Source organism: Mesoplodon bidens (genome assembly GCF_964165515.1).
Source record: "Mesoplodon bidens genome assembly, chromosome: 9".
NCBI classification, from domain to species: domain Eukaryota; kingdom Metazoa; phylum Chordata; class Mammalia; order Artiodactyla; family Ziphiidae; genus Mesoplodon; species Mesoplodon bidens.
The window spans coordinates 27,402,330-27,424,206 of NC_138166.1; the positions used below are offsets into that span (position 1 = coordinate 27,402,330).

The 21,877-nt window shown below is 37.3% G+C and overlaps 1 protein-coding gene and 1 long non-coding RNA gene across 5 annotated transcripts in view; one reads left to right on the top strand and one right to left on the bottom strand.

Annotated features, from left to right (window-relative positions):
• SEMA3A (semaphorin 3A) overlaps positions 1–21,877 on the bottom strand; it is a 507,688-nt gene that overhangs the window by 65,067 nt on the left and 420,744 nt on the right. The window lies entirely within an intron of this gene.
• LOC308622691 overlaps positions 2,959–21,877 on the top strand; it is a 70,983-nt gene continuing 52,064 nt past the window's right edge. The window contains exon 1 of the long non-coding RNA XR_014016676.1: positions 2,959–3,020. This is a non-coding gene — a long non-coding RNA (uncharacterized lncRNA). The remainder of the gene's footprint in view (positions 3,021–21,877) is intronic.

The following is a 21,877-nucleotide window of genomic DNA, read 5'->3' on the forward strand; positions in this document are numbered from 1 at the left end:
CAAGCAATTCAATAACTTGCTGTGTGATCAAAAACTCCGCATGGAAAAGTTTTACCAAAATTCATTCAGATTGACCTACTTTATTAGTTTTCCTTAGGAATCTAAGAAAATTCATGGTATTCACAAAGGAAGTTATTCTACTCCCAGTTACTCCCAGCAAATGGCAAGCAGCAATGAAAAACCCAAACCCACTAGTTACTTTTTCTTTTAAAATTTGTGTTCTGTAACCCATTAAATCAGAGATTGTCTATTTCCAGTCCTCAGATAAAATTCCTGATTTCAATATGGCCCAAGTCCATTGAAACTAACAGACACATATTTACAGATTTTTTAATAATGTAAACAGTTACAATGCCCCTAGATACCTCTCCACATTGCAACCCTGTACAGTTCTCTACTTTGTAAAGTTCACAAAATCCCAAGTGACAATGGTTTAACAAAATCTTTGACCTTGTACAATTTGAAAATATTTCTTGCAATGTGAAGCAGGAAGTAGATGTGGATGTGTATTCAAAGCTGAACATCAAAAGAAAAGGGCAAAATCCATATAAGCAAGATCAAAGTGCATTAATCTTGCCAGTACACAACTGCAATGTAAACACTACAAAGGGTAAATAGAGTGGGAAAGATTCTCTCATCTGGACAGCTTAAATGGTATACCTTTGGGGAAGAAACTTTGTCTTTACAGGTACTGTGCTACTTTTGCAATGCCCCTGAGCACAGGGTAGAAGCTGAACAAAGAACCATATTTAATACTCTTGGGCCAATGCTATCATGCGAAGCATGGCATCTTTAATCATAATAGCAATAAATGGTGAGTAAATACACTTCTCTTTTCTTTCCCCCTTTATCTCTGTTACTACCCCCTTGACATTCTTCTACACCTCATCCCACAGATAGCATTTCTTGCCAAAGTCACGTTTGGGCACCACCTGCTACTTGTAACAGTACCACTCTGTCGAAATATTTTTAGCACCTGCAAATTAAACTGTCCTTCAGGTGCAATCTCACACTTAATGAAAATGACACGCTGGCACAGGACATACAGCTGCCTGTATGATTCATTTGGCAGCTTGAGCTTATTTAAATAATGAACACATTTTGCTGCTCTCAGCATTAGGATCAATCGGATTCACTAGTATGGCAAAATTCTGACCAGCATTTGACTGGACTTCTCCCTTCCACCGACAATCCCCAAAGAACAAAAACATCCAACTAAAATTGTAGAAATATTTTTTCTGAAAATGAATCAAATCTACTGGATGATTAATTAAGGCTTTTGGAGTACCTATAAATTTAAAAGGTAGGACATATATTGGTTTTCTAGGACATAAATTACAGATAGTTCATCTGGATAGAGGATGGAATTAATGATTATAAACTCTCTTGTGCAACTTTAAGAGGAATAGTTAGTTTCACACCGTGAAACATTCAGACAATCCTCTTGTAAAGCATGTTAGGGGGTTCTAGACCAGAACAGAAGGAAAAAAAACCCACTGCAGAACAGTCCTAATTATCTAACTCTGTGAATCAATCCTAACACCACCTATGAGAGGAAAGCAAGGCTTGAAAATTCACACAGTTCACAAAAAAACATATACACTCTTGTTCTCGTCACACTTAAAAGGTGATTTCACTGACATTATGACTATGTAGGAAGGAAAATCCTTACTAAATATATACCTTGAATTAACAACATAAAAATAAACAAATTCTTACTTCATTGTACATATATAAAAACTTCTGTGATAGGAGTCAAAGAAAACTTGATAGAAACGAGGCTTCTCCCACTCACTAGACTTGTAACTTCAAAAAATTAATTAACGTCAACTAGCCTCAGTTTCTTTATCTGTCAGAAGCCCATGTCTCTGAGGGGTGCTGGGAGAATTACATTAGAAAATATATATACATCTACACCTACATACACACATATGTCTGTCTGTCTGTCTATCTATCATCTCCCTCCCTATCTATACCACTATATCACAGGGCTTCAAAATTGCTAGCTGTTATTATTTTAGAACACTGTTTATAAAACTTTGAGAAATATCCTATGTAAATATATGTTTTTTTTCTTTTTTTTTTTTTTTGGTGGTACACAGGCCTCTCACTATTGTGGTCTCTCCTGTTGCGAAGCACAGGCTCCAGACACGCAGGCACGAACCGGGGCACGAACCGGGGCACGAACCCGTGTCCCCTGCATCGGCAGGCGGACTCTCAACCACTGAGCCACCAGGGAAGCCCTGAATATATGTTTTAAAGTTAATGGTGGGAATTCCCTGGCGGTCCAGTGGCTAAGACTCCATGCTTCCACTGCTGGGGGCCCGGGTTCGATCCCTGGTCAGGGAACTAAGATCCTGCAAGCTGCGTGGTGCCACCAAAAAAAAAAAAAAAAAAAAAGGGAAAAAAAATAGTTAATCATAACAGAAACTTAGATTGCTAATGAAAGCAAGCTGAATCAGAAGCCAGCTGATAAGAAAGCTATAAACCTGTTAAAGACAACTGAGAAGAACAAAGACCAATTGTATTATGTAAACCATATAACTTCATTTTTACAATTAAAAAAAATATTTCCAGTATCACAGCCTTAGACTTCAAAATACTTACAAGTTGCTGATGGGGAAAAATCCTCACCAGATGAAGGCCAGTGCACCAGGATGGCAACCATAGTGACTAGTTTCTTCCCCTTTCAGCTTTGATGCAACATAAGGGGGAAAAAAGGCCCTGAAGAATCAGAAGACCATGAATGGGAACTTCCAGCACATTGGGAATGCAGGGAATGCAGCATAAGGTCATCTCACATTCTTAGCTAACAGCCTAAGCATAATGGATATATCATTTTTGGCTGTGGAATAGAAAAACCTCTGGCTGCCAAGGAACAGGCCTGGAAAAACTTTTGATGCTTAGCTGGCTGGGAAACTATAACAGCTCTTGGGATAGTTTAACCCGAAGAAAGGTTCAAAATGAATCATGCCAGGAAAGAGAGAAGGGCTGATTAGAATGGAAGATGAGCACAAATGGTAAGTGAAAATAAAAAGTACTGTTTTTTTTGCCCCTTCCTTGTCCTTCTTATACATTATTTTAAGCCACACTCATCCCAGAAAGAAACTCTGACATTAAGACTCAACAAATGCTCAAAATGCAAACTAGAAACTGGCAAAGCTAGGATGTGAACAAGAGCTGAGTTTTTCTACTGCATCAAGCAGCATCAAATATTTATACCTATGTATTCTGTAATTTTTGTAATATGTCTCTAGGTTGCATATACACATACACTATTTGATTATTATTTACTATTTTAATAAAGAGATCAGCTTTTAACTTTAATAAAAAATTAGTGGAAAACCTTGATGCTTTCTACCACTTCAGACTCCTTTAAAAGGCATTCAAGGTCTTCACTATCCAGTGCCCCCCTGTATAATTCTAGGCTCACCTCCCATTGCATTTCCCTCTGTATCGTCCTCTCTTATCACTCTGGATTCTCAGAACTTTCATTCTTTCATGCAAATTCTCTATGAAGAATCATGCCAAGTTTTCAAGATCCTTTTCAATGATTTTCCAAAAGTACTTTCTTTAAATTCTTCCAGTGGAAATCTGTCTTCTGGGTTTCCACAATATTTTGTTTAGACTTCAATTAAAGTAGTTATACCGTCTCACCTGCCCTGAATTATTCTTTGCGATATAGGATGTTTCTTCACAAAGTTCTTTTGAGGCAGGGCTTTGTCATTCATCTTCAAATCTTTTCTGCTTCTTAAGATAGTACATTACCCTTTAAATTCTAACTCAACTCAACTGAACATTACCTATTTATATAACTGTCTTACAGTTTGTAAACTGTCTTCACATAGATGATGGCAGAGTAACTGCACAGAGGTTTAGGTTAGGGGGCTGTTGCAGCATTCAGCTAAGCTCTACCACTTACTAACTGTGTGACCCTGAGCAAATTATTTAACATATCTGTGTCTCATCATAAGGTGAGAATATGGAGATGTTATAAGTATCAAATGACCTAATAGAGTTAAAACACATGGACGTAGAACAACAATAACTGTCATTATTTTCCCATGGTTCGTTACCTCTGCTTCATTGTTTATCCATGTGCTGTTCATCAGAAATCATTTAAGAAGAAGTAAACAAAAAAAAGTATCTTTTTAAAAAACTAGGAGTGGAAGATAAAGGGCAGAAACAAAGGGCAAATCAAGAGCCCCTTTTTTCACGTCAGGTGGCCATAATGCAAGAGAAGATCAAAATGAGTCAAAAACTAAAAACATCAGCAGCCGCATTGTTCTTCATATCGACTGAGATAAAGACACATGGACTTAAAATATTCAAAAGGAGGTTTGATTCTCAATGCTGGGGCTTGCCTAGCCAAGCAAGACTAGATGTGCTGCAACATTTATAGGTGCTTTCCTTGTATATTTTCCTTGTATTAACAAATGTATACCATGAGTGTACTCATCATGTTTGCATTATTTAAATGATTATTGTTTTTAATTACATTATGTATAAGTAAGATTACATGGGTGTGTATAATCATTATGAGGTAATTAAAATTATTTTGATTGTTAAAAGAATTTTTTAAAGTAGAGAAAGGAATTCCTCAAGAACATATCACTCCCATGGTTGCTGCCTCTCCCTTTCCTATAATTTTTTTTCCAACTTAATCAATTTGATCCCCCAATTCCCAGGATACTCTATGCTTGAGCAGCACTTTTTGGCTGACTTTTGACCGTGTTCATGTAGTACTGCACATTTAGCTCCGCAGAATAACTATCTCCATCATTTCCACACCTGCCCATCTGGAATCTCATTTTTCTCAATGCCATACTATTTCTTTCTCCTTACTCTCCATCAACATTCTATCAATCATCAAGTTTTATTTCCATCTTTCTCCTAAATATCTTTTATGTCTGTTTTTATTATTCATGTCTTAGTTTAGGTCCTTAAAGTTTTCCCACACTTTAATAGCTTTCTGAGTTTCTTGTTATGTCTTACCTTACTACATTTTTTCTTCTACGTAATACCAAAAGTGCCTTCATCAACATTCAGTTTGTTTATGCCAATCCACTGTGTTTTTTGTTTTTTAAAAACTTTTTAATAGATCTTTATTGGAGTATAATTACTTCACAATACTGTTAGTTGATGTTGCACAACAAAGCGAATCAGCCATATGCATACACATGTCCCCATAACCCCTCCCTCTTGAGCCTCCCTCCCACCCTCCCTATCCCATCCCTCTAGGTCACTGCAAAGCACTGAGCCCATCTCCCTGTACTATGCAGCTGCTTCCCACGAGCCAACTATTTTACATTCGGTAGTGATTATCTATGTCAATGCTACTCTCATTTCGCCCCAGCTTTGCCCTCCCACCCCATGTCCTCAAGTCCATTTTCTATGTCTATCCCTTTATTCCTGCCCTGCAACTACGGTCATCAGTACCATTATATATATATATTTTTGGATTCCATATATATGCGTTAGCATACCGTATTTGTTGCATTCTCTTTCTGACTTACTTCACTCTGCATGACAGACTCTAGGTCCATCCACCTCACTACAAATAACTGTTTCATTTCTCTTTATGGCTGAGTAACATTCCATTGTATATATGTGCCACATCTTCTTTATCCATTCATCTGTTGACGGACATTTAGGTTGGTTCCATGTGATGGCTATTGTAAATAGTGCTGCAATGAACACTGGTATGTGTCTCTTTTTTTTTTTTTTTTTGTAGTACGCGGGCCTCTCACTGTTGTGGCCTCTCCTGTTGCAGAGCACAGGCTCTGGACACGCAGGCCCAGCAGCCATGGCTCACGGGCCCAGCCACTCCATGGCATGTGGGATCCTCCCAGAGCGGGGCACGAACCCGTGTCCCCTGCATCGGCAGGCGGACCCCTCAACCACTGCGCCACCAGGGAAGCCTGGTATTTTTTCTTTGAATTTAATTTTTGATAGTTTGATTAATATATGTCTTGGCATGTTTTTCCTAGGGTTCATCCTGTATGGGACTGTCTGTGCTTTCTGGACTTGACTATTTCCTTTCCCGTGTTAGGGAAGTTTTCAACTATAATCTCTTCAAATATTTTCTCAGACCCCTTCATTTTCTCTTCTTCTGGGACACCCTATAATTCGAATGTTGGTGCGTTTAGTGTTGTCCCAGAGGTCTCTGATATTGTCTTCAATTCTCTTCATTCTTTTATCTTTATTCTGCTCCTCAGCAGTTATTTCCACCATTTTGTCTTCCAGCTCACTTATTCATTCTTCTGCCTCAGTTATTCTGTTATTGATTCCTTCTAGTGTATTTTTCATTTCAGTTATTGTGTTGTTCATCTCTGTTTGTTCTTTAGTTCTTCTAGATCTTGTTAAACATTTCTTATATTCCCTCAATCTGTGCCTCCATTCTATTTCCAAGATTCTGGATCATCTTTACTATCATAACTCTGAATTCTTTTTCTGGTAGATCCCCTATTTTCTCTTCATTTTTTTGGTCTTGTAGGTTTTTACCTTGCTCCTTCATTTGTGACCTATTTTTTTGTGGTCTTTTTTTTTAAATTTTTTTTTAATGAGTGGGATTGTGTTCCTGTCTTACTGGTTGTTTGGCCTGAGGCTTCCAACACTGGGGTTTGTAGGCTATTTGGCAGAGTTGGGTCTTGGTGCTGAGATGAGGAACTCTGTGAGACCCCCCTCCAATGAATATTCCTTGGGGTCTGAGGTTCTCTGTTAGTCCAGTGGTTTGGACTTGGAGCTCCCACCACAGGAGCTCTGGCCTGACCCCAGGCTTGTGAACCAAGATCCTGCAAGCCACCTGGGAGCCCAGTAGGCTTCCTGGGCTTGAGTGAGGCAATCGCCCTCCACTCCTCTCCCGCTCTTCCTGGATGGCTCTTCCCGCTTGCCTCTCCTGATCTCCCCAGCCTCCCTCCTATGCCCTCAAGGACCCATGCGGTCTGGAAGGGATCTTGGAGGTCAGGGGACTGGTCTGGGAGCTCAGCAGGCTCTTTGGGTCCGAGTGGGTGGGGCAATCACCCTCCGCTTCTGTCCCGCTCCTCCCGGGGGGCCCCTCCCACCTGCCTCTCCTGATTTCCCCAGCCTCAGGGGCACCGATCCTGTCTGGCCTCCACTTCTCCTACCCCCCTCAGTCCCCCTACATCCTACTGGCATTCCTCCCGTCTCCTTGGGTGTCAGAGTCCCCCAAACGTGGCCAGCAGGCACCTTGGTTGTGGGGAGACCCTAACTCTGCATCTTCCCACACCACCATCTTGACTCTTCCTCTCCCAATCCATTGTTTAACATTCTCCTTCATACAATTTTGGTTGGAATATAAATTGGTCTGGCAGTTTCTTATAAAACCAAACGTGTATCTACCCTATGATCCAGCCATTCCACTAATTGCTATTTAATTGAGAGACCTGAAAGCTTATGGCCACAACTGGACTTGAACAAGAATGGCTACAGCAGCTTTTTTAAGCTGAGGTGCATATCATCAGGAGAACAGATAACACAATGTGGTGTAGCCATACAGTTAAATACTTCTCAGAAATAAAAAGAAACAAATTACTGATAGATGCAATGACATGGATGAATTTCAAAAACATTTAAACAAAGGAGCATCTATTGTATAATTCCATTTATGTGAGTTTCTAGAATAGGCAAGAGTAATCTATTGTGGAAAATTCAGAACAGTGGATTCCTCTGGTAACAAGGGTGTAGGGATCGATTAGGAAAGGGCAGGAGAAAACTTCCTGAGGTGTTTCTGACCTTGATTGGCATTTGGGGTACAGGAGTATATCATTTGTCACAACTCAGTGAATACTACACTTAAGATTAGTGCATTTCATTGTATATAAATTTCATCTGAATAGAAAAAATACACAAATAGTGAACTCATATCATTGTTAATCATATGAGAATGGTGTGATGGTGTCTGAAATCTACTTTGAATTCATAAAAAAAGATGGTTGATGAAGAGGAATGGATGGATAGATATGTGATAAATTATAGAAAATTATAAATTTGTAGAATATAGATTGAGGACCAATATGTATCACTGTCAAATTCTTTCAACTTACCTGAATTTGAAATTTTTCATAGAAAAATAATTTAAAAATACTTCTATGCCTCCTGAAACAACAAGTAGCTATGTTTTTACTAACTTTCAGCTAAGGTGAGCTAAGGCACGTGTAAGGATTAAGACAAATTAAGAAAATACAGCCTGTAAATTACTATAGGTGGTGAATAAAAACATTTACTTTTTTTCTTTACTAATACTTATCTTTATGGCTTAGTCTTACATTCAAACTGCAGCAAAACCGAGAAATTCAAACAATATAACTGAGTCTGAGCTCCAAACATCACTTAGATTTTCATAGAGAAGCAAATTTGATCTGATAAAATCTTCAATGTATGGTTGATTTTCTATATCTAGATAGCACGTTATGTTCTTTTTACTTAAATATTATGGTTTTTAACATCTTGTATTCAAATAGGAACTTTTTCATATTGTAATTGTCTACATGCTGTAGAACTATGATTGGAAAGTAAATTGGTAATAAATATTTAGTTTGTGATTTTTTTTTTAAGAAAATACATATTGCTGTATTTTGGTTTTGTCTTTGTCTTGCTGATTGATTTATTTCTATCATGTATATCTTACAATCATTTCTCTACTTTGGTGAATTTCTCAAATTACAGAAACATAGTGTTGTGCACAAAGTAGGTTTTAAGAAGAGTGACTGGAATATTAATCTAATTTAAACCAAATGGATCTATCATGAGTTCATATGACTATTTGTCATCATTACTTATGATTTGATACTTATCTACTAAAATGTGGTCTATTTCCACTCTCTTATCTTGTAAGATGTGGTCTTTTTTATTGATTGCTTGTAAGAGTTCTTCAATATTTAAATATGGGAATGATATAATTATGTGCTTTATTCATTGTATATTAGAGTGCCTTTTTCCACTGCAGATTTTGAGAGTTGTATGGTGATGTCCTTTCATTTACAAGTACAATGTATAATGATTTATAGGTCTGTGTTTTATCATGATAAATATAGATAAGAAATATTTTGATATAATACTTTAGATTTAATACAGTTACCTCGACTATAATATTTGTAGGCATTTCTATAATTTTGGACTATTTATTACTTCTTAAGTGCAGGAAGCTGAAATATTTATAAGTGATTCCTTGAATTAGGTTCTAAACAAGTAAGTTCATACCCATCCATCATCATAAACTGTCCTTTTATCATTTACATTATGTTTTTAAATTATGTTAAGTATAAACTACTGTATGAACAGACTAGATGATTTGTTATTTGAGAAAATCAGAGGAATTTCATGAAGGAAATAATTTCATAGAAGAATTTTTCATTACCTCATAATGGTTATACATGCATATACACACACATATAATGCACATATTCTTGAGGTAATAATTTGGATATTGATTTTGATTATACTTAAACCTTAAGGACTCAATACAGATTTTTTTCCCAATGGATTTCTATAAAATTGAAAAGGTTTGGGAAAAAGAGAATTTTAAAAAATATTGTCATTACAGGAGAGGTCAACATTAAATGGAATATGTATAATGTAAACGCTGCTCTCTAAAAATATACCATGCTATCAATAGAGTCCATGTTCATAAAGTAATTACAATATTTTTTCATACAATACAAACTAAAAATAAATTTTGAACTTGGATGAGGAAAACCAAGGCAGCACACTTCCATTTCCTACATCCAAAGAAAATAAAACTTTCTGTTTAGAAAAGTCATTGCTCCATGATAAAAAGTAATTTGTATGATCTTACTTAATCGATGACTTCACACTAAAACTTTCCCATAAAGAGAAAACTGGTAGTGGTTCAAGAAATATGGTGTTTCCTAACTCACCTCATTTTAAATTAGAGCACGTTTTTCTTCCCTTTGCCAGAAAGTTCATCACATTTTTTTACACAGCGAACTTACTCTACTTTATTAAACGAGATGAAAAAGTGCATTTAAGTGAATGTGATTTATTTTTTAAAAGTTTCAGTGCTTGAGCAAGGAGCTAAATAAAAAAAAGTAAAACCCACACCAGAGAGATATAGTACAGGAGTGATTTAAATTCTCTTAGAAGGAAGAAAAACATAGCTGTAACTCCTTTCAACTCTTTCTCCAATCTGCAGTCATATCTCACTCATTTGGTAACATTTAAAATAAGAGGAACGATGTACGTTTAAGAGACATTTCATAGAAATAAATACATCTTTTGAAAAACATTTATATAAAGAGAATGAGAACACAATTCTCAGATTATGAGAAAATATTTGCAAAAGACATCTGATAAAAGACTGTTATCCAGGAGACAAAGAACTCTTAAAATTCAATAAGAAAACAAACAACTGAATTAAAAAATGGGCCGAAGACTTTAATAGACATCTCACTAAAGAAGATATGCAGAAGGCAAATAAGCACTGAAAGATCTCCACATCACATGTCATTAGGAAAATGCAAATTAAAATGAGATACCACTACACATCTATTAGAATGGCCAAAATCCAGAACACTGACAATACTAAATGCTGGCAAGGATTTGGAGCAGTGGGAACTCTCATTTATTGGTGGTGGGAATTCCAAATGACACAGCCACTATGGAAGACAGTTTGGTGGTTTTTACAAAACTAAACATACTCTTACCATATGGCCCAACAACTGTGCTCCTTGGTATTTACCCAAAGGAGTTATAAAGTTATATACACACAAAAACCTACCCATGATGTTTATAGCAGCTTTATTCAAAGTTGCTAAAACTTGGAAGCAAACAAAATGTGCTTCAGTAGGTGAATCCAGACAATGGAATATTATTCAGAGCTAAAAAGAAATGACCCTATCAAGCCATGAAAAGACATGGAGGAAACTTAAATGCTTATTAGTAAGTGAAAGAAGCCCATGTGAAAAAGGTTACACACTGTATGGTGTGATTTCAACAACATGACATTCTGGAAAAGGCAAAACTATGGAGACAGTAAAAAGATCAGGGGTTGTTGGGATTAAGGGGAAGAAAAGAATGAATAGGTGGAGCACAGAGGATTTTTGGGTCAGTGGCTACACTGACAAACTTTGTATGATACTATAATAGATCATACAAAGTATATATATGTCATTATACATTGATCCAAACACCAAGAGTGAACCCTAATATAAACTACAGACTTTGGGTGATAATGATGCATCAGTGTAGGTACATCAACTGTAACAAATGTACACTCTACTCTGGTGGGGGATGTTGATAATAGGGAAGCTAAGCATGTGTGGGAGTAGGGCTATGTGGAAAATCTCTTTCCCTTTCATTCATTTTTACTGTAAACCTAACTAAAAGTGCTCTAAAATACAAGGCCTATTATTTTCAAATAATTATAATAACATATTACCCTAAATTAACAGTATTCTTCTATGCATTAAGAACTCTAACTGCAGTTCAATCCTTTCCTATCATGTTAAGAACACTTTTTTCTACTCTTAGCTAACATATTTTAAATAGTCAGAAAAAGTCATTTATTTTTCAACCTTAAAAAGGTAACATATATTTTATTTTTAAAATATTAAGGTAATGAATTAAGAGGTTTCCTACTTACTGAATCATCCTTGCAACACTAGAATTGATTTCATGCGTTTATTTGAAATATCTGGATACTTATAAATGTATTTGTTTCTAGTTTTCCTTTTGTCTGATGTTATTATTGGTGATACTATAGATCCAGATGACTTGAATGGCTTGAAAGCCTTTTTATCTTTGTCTATGCTCTCAGACATTTCTTAGAGGTTTCATACAATTATCTCACCCACATATTTTATACATGATTCAAAGTTAAACTGATAGATTGAAATCTTGCCAACAAATGAACAAAACCACTTAAGCAACACAAAAATAAAAGCAAATATGTAATACCAATTTATTTGTTTTAAATTCTCTTAAAATTCAGGTGGTATGCTCAATTTCTGCTTAATTTTTTTCTCTCCGAAAAGTAGTTCAGAATCTACAGATGGCAAAACTGGTATTTGTGAATTCTAGTAACAGTTGTATTCAGAAAAAAGCCAATTTTATACAATCATAAAATTTACTTTGCCAAAATATTTCTGAATATGTAATCACACAAAAAATTTTTACTCTGTGAAATAAAAAGTCAATTTTGTAAGTGCAATGGAAAAAGTTTCATCTTGCTATCTGCCCATTTCCTAGGACTTGGTTACAGCTCAAGCTCTTTTTCAAGGACTGCATTGACTGGGGGGCTTTTCCTCTATAGTTAGGCCCTTGAATTCTAGGGAAAGGAAATATCTATGACAATGTGGCCTGATTCTTAAAATAAAATAATGATTTAGGGACCAGGGAGTATTTAGGTCAATTTTTACTTGACACAGACCTTGGCAACTTTTTAATGAGTGTTATTATAGGTAGAAACTAATTATCTTGATTGCAAAACTAGCAAAGCTTCAGCATTTATTTCTATCATTCCCTGATCAGAAAGTGTTCTCAAAATGCCGGAAATATAGCATCTCTTCAAAGAAGAAAAACATGTTCAACTGTGATATAATTAGCAGTTTCTATGGCTTTTGTTCTTAAGAGACAATAATAGTTTTGATTCTTGACAATGTCTAATTATGTGGGGAAGGAAATTCAAGGCAGAAAAGAAGATAATTTACAGCATAATTTTCGAAGTAATTAGAATTTGCAGAAAACAATTCTTATTACACACTGTTTAATCTTCAAGATTTTATTATCCCTTAAGAAATAATAATTCAAATTTAACATTAGCTACCATTTTTTGTACTTTCCTAATCTCACTGTATTGAAAACAACTTATTGTTACTTTAATAAAACAACCTGCACTTATTTTGAGATTTTTTTTTTTTTAGGATTACATCTATATGAACTGGAGACTAGTGAGTTTTTTAACATTGGAAGTGCTCTATTATATGTTTAAAATTATATCACATCCCTATAATTTAAAATTTAAGGTTGCAATACAAAATTTAAAGTTGTAACATAAAATGTATAATTTTTGGTCTTATATTTGAATTTTACCTGTGTCTTTGCACTAAGAATCTATCTAGTTTTTCTTTACTGGATGCTTTGGACAAAAGGATATTTACATGGAAATAATAGTTATCACATATTTTAAATACTATGTTGCTGTTTTATCATCCAGTTTATTATTTAAACTAAAACATTATTAGTCCTAGTCTAGGTTCAAGTGTAAAACAGTTAATTCATATTAATCTATTCTGAAAACAACTTTTTTTTAAACTACCTGAGGCTTTTTGAACCTATAAGTCACCATCTCTAGCACTATTTAAAAAAAATTCTTAACATTTAACAGGACATGTAGTTGTGGGAGATTTTATGGCCTATTATAAAGGTGCTAGCAGTTGTACTAACCTAACACTGTCCGCGCAGAATGAGTCAAGCAGAGTAAGGTGGGTCTTACTAGCCTTTCATAGAGATCTTATCAGTTACTGTTGCTTAAAATTCCAACCAACCTGTTCAAAGGATACACTAAGGTAGTGTTTATAATTCCCCAATTAAAATGGAAGCAAAAGTTACTAATTTAGGAAGGCCAATATTAGAATAATTTCAAAGTCTGAAGTAGACCACATCACAGTAAACTGAGTCTAAATAATGAACACACACATACACACACACCACACAAACATTCTTGCATGCTAATGTCAATTTAGTTGAGATATAAGATAGTCCACTCACAGAATGGAACAAAACTGTTCTGTCGCTATGTTTCTTCTTTTACAATCAAAGATGTACTATGTTTTGGTAGTTTAGCCTAGTCCTCAGTTTTAACATAGGATTAGAGTGCAGACTCTGATTAAGTAGGTCTGGGTGGGCTCTGAGATTCTGCCTTTCTAACAAATTCCCAGCAGATGCATATGCTGCGAGTTCCATGGCCAAACTCCTGGTAATAAGGGTTTATACCAGCTAAGCTTTCAATGATTTGAGCTATGCATAAATAATATAATCCATTCTGTGAACCATTGTTGGTCAGAATCCTTTAACTGTGGCAAATCTTGGCTTTTTAAAAAGTATGCAACTGTATTTTCAAAGTCTATAACTTGGGAGGAGCTTCAAGATGGTGGAAGTGTAAGACGTGATCACCTTCCTACCCACAAATACATAATACACCTACATGTGGAACAACTCCTACAGAACACCCACTGAACGCTGGCAGAAGACCCCAGACTTCCCAAAAGGCAAGAAACCCCCCACGTACCTGGGTAGGGCAAAAGGAAAAAGAAAAAACAGAGACAAAAGAATAGGGACGGGACCTGCACCAGTGGGAGGGAGCTGTGAAGGAGGAAAGGTTTCCACACACTAGGAAGCCCCTTCCTGGGCGGAGACTAGGGGTGGCGGAGCGGGGGAAGCTTTGGAGCTGTGGGGGAGAGCGCAGCCACCGGGGTACGGAGGGCAAAGCGGAGAGATTCCCGCACAGAGGATCGGTGCGACCAGCACTCACCAGCCCGAGAGGCTTGTCTGCTCACCTGCCAGGGCGGGCGGGGCTGGGAGCTGAGGCTCGGGCCTTGGTCGGATCCCAGGGAGAGGACTGGGGTTGGCAGTGTGAACACAGCCTGAAGGGGACTAGTGCACCACGGCTGGCCAGGAGGGAGTCCGGGAAAAAGTCTGGACCTGCCGAATAGGCAAGAGACTTTTTCTTCCCTCTTTGTTTCCTGGTGCGCGAGGAGAGGGCATTAAGAGCGCTGCTTAAAGGAGCTCCAGAGATGGGCGCGAGCCGCGGCTATCAGCGCGGACCCCAGAGACAGGGAATGAGATGCTAAGGCTGCTGCTGCCGCCACCAAGAAGCCTGGGTGCGAGCACAGGTCACTCTCCACATCTCCCTTCCGGGGAGCCTGTGCAGCCCGCCACTGCCAGGGTCCCGGGATCCAGGGACAACTTCCCCGGGAGAACACACGGCACGAATCAGGGTGGTGCAACGTCATGCCGGCCTCTGCCGCCGCAGGCTCACCCCACACTCCGTGCCCCTCCCTCCCCACGGCCTGAGTGAGCCAGAGCCTGCCAATCAGCTGCTCCTTTAACCCCGTCCTGTCTGAGCGAAGAACAGATGCCCTCAGGCAACCTACACGCAGCGGCGGGGCCAAACCAAAAGCTGAACCCCGGGAGCTGTACGAACAAAGAAGAGAAAGGAAAATTTCTCCCAGCAGCCTCAGGAGCAGAGGATTAAATCTCCACAATCAACGTGATGTACCCTGCATATGTGGAATGCCTGAATGGACAATGAATCATCCCAAATTGAGGAGGTGGACTTTGGCAGCAAAGATATATATATTTTTTTCCCTTTTTCTCTTTTGTGTGTGTATGTGTATGCTTCTGTGTGTGATTTTCTCTGTATAGTTTTGCTTTTACCATTTGTCCTAGGGTTCTGTTTTTGTTTTACTTTAAAAAATTTTTTTCTTAATAATTATTTTTTATTTTAATAACTTTTATTTTACTTTAATTTAATTTATATTATTTTATCTTCTTTCTTTCTTTCTATTCTTTCTCCCTTTTATTCCGAGCTGTGGGGATGAAAGGCTCTTGGTGCTCCAGCCAGGCATCAGGGCTGTGCCTCTGAGGTGGGAGAGCCAACTTCAGGACACTGGTCCACAAGAGACCTCCCAGCTCCATGTAATATCAAACGACAAAAATCTCCCAGAGATCTCCATCAACGCTAAGACCCAGCTCCACTCAACGACCAGCAAGCTACAGTGCTGGACACCCTATGCCAAACAACTAGCAAGACAGGAACACAACCCCATCCATTAGCAGAGAGGCTGCCTAAAATCATAATAAGGCCACAGACACCCCAAAACACACCACCATACGTAGACCTGCCCACCAGGAAGACAAGATCCAGCCTCATCCACCAGAAAACAGGCACTAGTCCCCTCCACCAGGAAGCCTACACAACCCACTGAAACAACTTTAGCCACTGGGGACAGACACCAAAAACAACGGGAACTATGAACCAGCAGCCTGCGAAAAGGTGACCCTAAACACAGTAAGTTAAGCAAAATGAGAAGACAGAAAAACACACAGCAGATGAAGGAGCAAGGCAAACACCCACCAGACCTAACAAATGAAGAGGAAATAGGCAGTCTACCTGAAAAAGAATTCAGAATAATGATAGTAAAGAGGATCCAAAATCTTGGAAATAGGAGAAAATACAAGAAACGTTTGACAAGGACCTAGAGGAACTAAAGACGAAACAAGCAATGATGAACAACACAATAAATGAAATTAAAAATTCTCTAGAAGGGATCAATAGAAGAATAACTGAGGCAGAAGAATGGATAAGTGACCTGGAAGATAAAATAGTGGAAATATTTACTGCAGAGCAGAATAAAAAAAAAAGAATGAAAAGAATTGAGGACAGTCTCAGACACCTCTGGGACAACATTAAATGCACCAACATTCGAATTATAGTTGTCCCAGAAGAAGAAGAGAAAAAGAAAGGGGCTGAGAAAATATTTGAAGAGATTATAGTTGAAACTTCCCTAATATGGGAAAGGAAATAGTTAGTCAAGTCCAGTAAGCACAGAGAGTCCCATACAGGATAAATCCAAGGAGAAACATGCCAAGACACATATTAATCAAACTATCAAAAATTAAACACAAAGAAAAAATATTAAAAGCAGGAAGGGAAAAACAACAAAGAACACACAAGGGAATCCCCATAAGGTTAACAGCTGATGTTTCAGCAGAAACTCTGCAAGCCAGAAGGGAGTGGCAGGACATATTTAAAGTGATGAAGGAGAAAAACCTACAACCAAGATTACTCTACCCAGCAAGGATCTCATTCAGATTTGATGGGGAAATTTAAAACCTTTACAAACAAGCAAAAACTAAGAGAATTCAGCACCAACAAACCAGCTTCACAACAAATGCTAAAGGAACTTCTCTAGGCAGGAAACACAAGAGAAGGAAAAGACCTATAATAACAAACCCAAAACAATTACGAAAATGGGAATAGGAATATACATATTGATAACTACCTTAAATGTAAATGGACTAAATGCTCCCACCAAAAGACACAGACTGGCTGAATGGATACAAAAACAAGACCTGTATATATGCTGTCTACACGAGACACACTTCAGATGTAGGGACACATACAGACTGAAAGCGAGGGGATGGAAAAAGATATTCCATGCAAATAGAAATCAAAAGAAAGCTGCAGTAGCAATTCTCATATCAGACAAAATAGACTTTAAAATAAAGACGATTACAAGAGACAAAGAAGGACACTACATAATGATCAAGGGATCAATCCAGAATGAAGATATAACCATTGTAAATATTTATGCACCCAACACAGGAGCACCTCAATACATAAGGCAAATACTAACAGCCATAAAAGGGGAAATAGACAGTAACACAATCATAGTAAGGGACTTTATAACACCCCACTTTCACCAATGGACAGATCATCAAAAATGAAAGTAAATAAGGAAACACAAGCTTTAAATGATATGTTAAACAAGATGGACTTAATTGATATTTATAGGACTTTCCATCCAAAAACAATAGAATACACATTCTTCTCAAGTGCTCATGGAACATTCTCCAGGATAGATCATATCTTGGGTCACAAATCAAGCCTTGGTAAATTTAAGAAAACTGAAATCGTATCAAGTATCTTTTCTGACCACAACGTTATGAAACTAGATATCAATTACAGGAAAAAAACTGTAAAAAATACAAACACATGCAGGCTAAACAACACACTACTAAATAACCAAGAGATCACTGAAGAAATCAAAGAGGAAATAAAAAAATACCCAGAAACAAATGACAATGAAAACATGATGATCCAAAACCTATGGGATGCAGCAAAAGCAGTTCTAAGAGGGAAGTTTATAGCAATACAATCCTACCTTAAGACACAAAAAACAGCTCAAATGAACAGTCTAACCGTACACCTAAAGCAATTACAAAAAGAAGAACAAAAAGCCCCAAAGTTAGCAGAAGGCAAGAAATCATAAAGATCAGATCAGAAATAAATGAAAAAGAAATGAAGGAAATGATAGCAAAGTTCAGTGAAACTAAAAGCTGGTTCTTTGAGAAGATAAACAAAATTGACAAACCATTAGCCAGACTCATCTAGAAAAATAGGGAGAAGACTCAAATCAATAGAATTAGAAACGAAAAAGGAGAAGTAACAACTGACACTGCAGAAATACAAAGGATCATGAGAGACTACTACAAGCAACTCTAGGCCAATAAAATGGACGACCTGGAGGAACTGGACAAATTCTTAGAAATGCAAAACCTTCTGAGACTGAACCAGGAAGAAATAGAAAATATGAACAAACCAATCACAAGCACTGAAATTGAAACTGTGATTAAAAATCTTCCAACAAACAAAAGTCCAGGACCAGACGGCTTCCTGGGCAAATTCTATCAAACATTTAGAGAAGAGCTAACACCTATCCTTCTCAAACTCTTCCAAAATATAGCAGAGGGAGGAACACTCCCAAACTCATTCTCTGAGGCCACCATCACTCTGATACCAAAACCAGACAAAGATGTCAGAAAGAAAGGAAACTACAGGCCAATATCACTGATGAACATAGATACAAATATCCTCAACAAAATACTAGCAAACAGAATCCAATAGCACATTTAAAGGATCATACACCACGATCAAGTGGGGTTTACCCCAGGAATGCAAGGATTCTCCAATTTATGCAAATCAATCAATGTGATACACCATACTAACAAATTGAAGGAGAAAAAGCATGATCATCTCAATAGATGCAGAGAAAGCTTTCGACAAAATTCAATACCCATTTATGATAAAAACCCTCCAGAAAGTAGGCACAGAGGGAACTTACCTCAACATAATAAAGGCCATATATGACAAACCCACAGCCAACATCATCCTCAATGGTGAAAAACTGAAACCATTTCCACTAAGATAGGAACAAGACAAGGTTGCCCACTCTCACCACTGTAATTCAACATACTTTTGGAAGTTTTAGCCACAGCAATCAGAGAAGAAAAAGAAATAAAAGGAATCCAAATTGGGAAAGAAGTAAAGCTGTCACTGTTTGCAGATAACATGACACTATACATAGAGAATCCTAAAGATGCTACCAGAAAACTACTAGAACTAATCAATGAATTTGGTAAAGTAGCAGGATACAAAATTAATGCACAGAAATCTCTAGCATTCCTATACACTAATGATGAAAAAATCTCAAAGTGAAATTAAGAAAACACTCCCATTTACCATTGCAACAAAAAGAATAAAATATCTAGGAATAAACCTACCTAAGGAGACAGAAGACCTGTATGCAGAAAATTATAAGACACTCATGAAAGAAATTAGAGATGATACAAATAGATGGAGAGGTATACCATGTTTTTGGATTGGAAGAATCAACATTGTGAAAATGACTCTACTACCCAAAGCAATCTACAGATTCAATGCAATCCCTATCAAACTACCACTGGCATTTTTCACAGAACTAGAACAAAAATTTTCACAATTATTATGGAAACACAAAAGACCCCGAATAGCCAAAGCAATCTTGAGAAAGAAAAACGGAGCTGGAGGAATCAGGCTCCCTGACTTCAGACTATCCTACAAAGCTACAGTAATCAAGACAGTATGGTACTGGCAGAAAAACGTAAAGATAGATCAATGGAACAGGATAGAAAGCCCAGAGATAAACCCACGCACATATGGTCACCTTATCTTTGACAAAGGAGGTATGAATATACAGTGGAGAAAAGACAGCCTCTTCAATAACTGGTGCTGGGAAAACTGGACAGTTACATTTAGAAGTATGAAGTTAGAACACTCCGTAACACCATACACAAAAAGAAACTCAAAATGGATTAAAGACCTAAATGTAAGGCCAGATGCTATCAAACTCTTAGAGGAAAACATAGGAAGAACACTCTATGACATAAATCACAGCAAGAGCCTTTTTGACCCACCTCCTAGAGAAATGGAAATAAAAACAAAAATAAACAAATGGGACCTAATGAAACTTAAAAGCTTTTGCACAGCAAAGGAAACCGTAAACAAGACGAAAAGACAACCCTCAGAATGGGAGAAAGTATTTGCAAAGGAATCAACGGACAAAGGGTTAATCTCCAAAATATATAAAGAGCTCAATATTAAAAAACAACCCAATCCAAAAATGGGCAGAAGACCTAAATAGACATTTCTCCAAAGAAGACATACAGATGGCCAAGAAGCACATGAAAAGATGCTCAACATCACTAATTATTAGAGAAATGCAAATCAAAACTACAATGAGGTATCACCTCACACCAGTTAGAATGGGCATCATCAGAAAATCTACAAACAACAAATGCTGGAGAGGGTGTGGAGAAAAGGGAACCCTCTTGCACTGTTGGTGGGAATGTAAATTGATACAGCCACTATGGAGAACAGTATGGAGGTTCCTTAACAAACTAAAAATAGGGCTTCCCTGGTGGCGCAGTGGTTGAGAGTCTGCCTGCCAATGCAGGGGACATGGGTTCGTGCCCTGGTCTGGGAAGATCCCACATGCTGTGAAGAGGCTAGGCCCGTGAGCTGTGGCCGCTGAGCCTGCACGTCCGGAGCCTGTGCTCCGCAACGGGCGAGGCCACAACAGTGAGAGGCCCGCGTACCGCAAAAAAAAACAAAAAAAAACAAAAAAAAACACCTAAAGATAGAACTACCATACGACCCAGCAATCCCACTACTGGGCATATGCCCTGAGAAAACCATAATTCAAAAAGAGACATGCACCAAAATGTTCATTTCAGCTCTATTTACAATAGCCAGGACATGAACCTAAGTGTCCATCGACAGATGAACTGATAAAGAAGATGTGACACATGTATACAATGGACTATTACTGAGCCATAAAAAGAAACGAAATTGAGTTATTTGTAGTGAGGTGGATGGACCTAGAGTCTGTCATACAGAGTGAAGTAAGTCAGAAAGGGAAAAACAAATACCATATGCTAACACATATATATGGAATCTAAGAAAAAAAAAGAGGTCATTAAGAACCTAGGGGCAAGACAGGAATAAAGACAGAGACCTATGAGAGAATGGACTTGAGGATATGTGGAGGGGGAAGCGGAAAAAAAAAACCCCAAAAACCAAAGTCTAAAACTTGATAAAAATTTCCTACATGAAAAAGCTTTAGCAAAGAACAGAAACATGCAAGTTTTAGTAATGGTAAATAGTAAAATGAACATGTTAGAAAGAGAACAGAGTCAGAAGGTATGAATTTCATCTCAGTTTTCACTGGATACAAGGTTACTTCTGACCTCTTGCAGATTACTTAAATTTTATTACTTGCAGTTTTCTATTTCACAGGTTTTTTGGGAGGCTGAAATGATCTTATAGGAAGCACTTTGAAGAATATAAAACACTATACAAACATAGGATTTCAGTTGTGCATGATTATTTTAATTATTTCTTTATGTAAAAAACATCAATTTCTCAAATTATTGCTTTAATTATTAAATCTTTCAAATATCCTGGGTAATAACACTAAATGTCAAGCATTTGCAGTGTGGTGGATGCAATTTAAAATTGGTGCTAATGCTTAATTCAATTTGTGGTTTCTGTTCACTGCAAGCATTCCATTTCCTTTTCCTTTTTTTTTCTCGCAACTTTTCCCTATTGTTTCCGCTTTAATAATGCTTATTATTTTGAGGGCTAATATAGAGTTGTTTCCATAGATACCTACTCAAGACTAATAAAGGTATTTTCTAAACCAATTTGATACTTTCAACTTCGTTTTTAATAAATACAGGGTTTGTTTCCCTTTATTTCAGTAACACTAAGAAATGGTTTCTAATGTCTTTAATA